We start from the raw sequence: 3,397 nt of genomic DNA on the forward strand, positions 1-3,397 counted from the left end.
GAAAATTTTTTTAATTTCTCATTTTCGTTTTTTTTTTTTTTTACTCGTTTTCTCCATTTAGCAATCGAGAATCATGTTTATGTCGTGTTATTAATGATGTTTATGCTTATCTGAGTAAATATTAATAACTGTGAATCAGCAATCATGTTGTGGGTAAAAAAAAGCCATATATTAGCGAAATATACTGATAAACATGCTGTAGATGAAAAATGAAGACTCCTTTATTTAAACGAAGAAATATCAAATCAACTTAATATCACAAAGTCAGGAAATATTCTGTTAAATAGAAAATGCTGTAGGATAGCAATGCTTTCCCAATATAGCATTAGTCATATCCCCCTCCTTTCTCTACCATACTTAAATGCAGCCGTTGAGTGATTTTTTAGCCAAATGAATATAACAAAAACTTCTGAGAGATTTTTTCTTAAAATGAAACATCAAATGGGATAATGAATGTAATATACTATAAGAAACACTGGACTTGAAAGTGTCTTCTGATATATTGATTATTGATGGCAAAATGCTGAAAGCAATCAGTAATGTCACAGGTAATGCAACATGTACAGAAATTTCAGATATGTGATTTTTCATGGTGTTCGTAAGAAAGGTATGAAGGGTATAGCAAAAAGTTTAATTTCTACATTCAGTTATATTTGCTTCCTTTGAATGAAGGATATGGATATCTGTACCTATCTAAAACTTGTACCTTTAATTGTGTTCTTCTTGTCAATAGGTATTTTACATCGATGACTAAAATTTAGGGTAATTGACTCAAATTTAGGGTAATCTTGATTTTTTTTTCTTGGAACCTTGCTTTTCTAATTCTGTTTTAATGATTGTCTGGATGCCACGGAAGGAGAGAAAAACAAGGAGCAGGAGCAGGGCATGCAAGATGCTGCCAAAGGTAGCAGAACTCTTTATGATTGGATAATGCCGAGAGTAGCAGCTTCAACATCAGAGCCAATGAAGGGGGAGGAGAATCAGGAGAGTGAAGAGTCAGAAGCTGAAGATATGGATGCAGACGACGAGCCAAATGAAGCGGACAGTTTAGATAACTTAGAGCAACAAGTTGCTCCACAGGAACCCCAGACTAAAGCAAGAGCAGAAGTGCCCTTATTTGAAGAGCCATTTTCCATGCTACCTGAATTACAGTATTGAAATGACCCTGCCCATGTTGTTAATTTTAAGATATGTATTAGTGAGTCTTTCATCAGACTCTGCAATAATTATGGCCCATGTCAACCAGTAATTTTATATCCCAAGAATGTAAAGGGACGCTTGTATCAGAGGAAATGGTGTTAAAGGAACTCTTGGTTGGAGTATTCATCTCAGAAAGCTGTCATATGCTGCTTCAGCTGTCGTCTACTTTTGAATGAGGAAAAGTACAGGGGCCGAGTAGCTTGGATATCAGAGGGCATAAGCAGTTGGAGGTTAGCTTTAGAGAAAATAAAGGAGCATGCTAGTTCAGAATCTCACATGACTGGTATGGTTCAATGGAAAGGGTTCCAAAGTCAAGCATTAGATATTGCTTTAGAAACAACTAATCAAAAAGGAAAAGCTGCTAGAGACAAAGAAAAGCAGAGAAACAGAGAAATATTATGCAGGTTGATCTCCATCACTCTATACTTGGCAAGACAAGGTTTGCCATTTAAGGGCGACCAAGAAAGTTCTATTAGTGAAAATCAAGAACATTTCCTTGAACTTATAGAAATGTTTAGCAAGTAAGACAGTGCAGTTAAATTGCACCTTGATGTAATTAAAGAAAAACAAGAAATACTGAAAAGACCCCAAGTGCCATTGCTTTCAAATAGGACTCAGGATGACCCGATCAAGGCTTTGGCCATTTCAGTTAGAAGAGTGATATAAGAAGAAATTCACAGGAGCAAGATCTTTTCCATCCTCATAAATGAAACAACTGATGTATCACATACACAACAGGTCTCTTTTATTGTGAGATATGTACATGACTTCAAAATAAAAGAACATTTCATACAAGTATTCAATATGCAATCAACAACTGGTGAAGCACTGGCGAAAAAAGTGATCTCTTTGTTTAATAAAAATAACCTAAACATAGATGATATTCGTGGACAAGGATATGATGGGGCAGGAAATATGAGTGGAATATACAATGGATTACGGTCTAGGCTCCAAAGACAGAACCCAAAGGCACTCTATGTACACTGCCTAAATCTAGTATAAGTCGAAAGTGCAAAATCAAGTACTGAGTTTGTAACTTTTTTTCAGTTTGGTGGAGAAACTGTGTGCTTTTATTGCTAATTCTTCAAAACAGCTTGCTTCTTTCATGGAGATCCAGAAAGCAATGTATCCAGAAGTCCGCCCACTTGAACTTAAGAAACTATCAGACACAAGATGGGTTGCAGAGAGTTAGCTCTTAGAACCATGAGGAAGGTCATCCTGCTATGAAGCATTTTTTAGAAGAGATAGTATAAAAACATCATCCTGATGCATCAGCAGGGGATGCCTCAATATTGCTGCAAAGTATTTACTTTGAATTTCTTGTTTGTCCTGAGATTAACACCCCAGTTTTTCAAGAAACTGCCTATGCCTCTAATGCCCTAAAACAGAAAGACTTTAGTTTGGCTGCCTCCTACAGAATTTTGGATGGAGTGCTATAAAGTTTGAGAGAATTATGAAATGATTAGGATTTTCGGGATATTTTTACAAATGTTAAAGAGAGAGCTGAATCCATGGCCATCGACCTCCCCTCTGGGATTCCTGGACAAGGCAGAAGAAGAAAAAGCCTGAAAGATACAAGTTTAGTGCTACATCTGCTACTGAGGACCAGCAATATCAATCCTTGGATGAGTACTACCTTGTGAGAGTATTTTATGTGTTTATAGATACAATATCACAGGAGCTACAAAGAAGATTTAAAGGTGAAGACCACACAACATGAGGTATCCTAGATGCCTTTCATTGTATAAAAGTCCAAGATAACTGGAAAGGACCTGTGAATGAAGAGGCATTCAAGTCATTTCAAAATTTATGCCAGTTTTATGAGTTAGAAGAAGTAGACAAGCTACGGTTGGAATTAAAGATCTTCTATTCCTCATTTCCCTGCCCACCACAGAACACTGCAGCTACAATGCTCAACCCGAAGAAAGAAAACAGTGTCCAGGAGATATTGCCACTTATGCTTGAACTTTTAACAATTTATGCCACTCTACCCGTCACAACTGCAACAGTGGAATGGACCTTCTCCAAACTCAAGTTAGTTAAGACAAAGCTACGCAGCCTGTTCAGTGAGGAGAGGTTATCTGATCTTTTGTTGCTAGTAGTTGGAAAGAATATCATAATCAACAATAGTGAAGTTATCAACATATTTAAAGAAATGGCACATAGAAGGGTTCTCTTATAAACATAAAATTATAAG

General features: G+C 36.5%; 1 pseudogene; it reads left to right on the forward strand.

Annotated features, from left to right (window-relative positions):
* Window positions 1-844: 844 nt before the first annotated feature.
* Window positions 845-3,173, forward strand: LOC137642985 (uncharacterized; annotated as a pseudogene).
* Window positions 3,174-3,397: the final 224 nt, after the last annotated feature.

The sequence above is a fragment of the Palaemon carinicauda genome, chromosome 6 (genome assembly GCF_036898095.1).
Source record: "Palaemon carinicauda isolate YSFRI2023 chromosome 6, ASM3689809v2, whole genome shotgun sequence".
In the NCBI taxonomy this organism is placed as follows: Eukaryota; Metazoa; Arthropoda; class Malacostraca; order Decapoda; family Palaemonidae; genus Palaemon; species Palaemon carinicauda.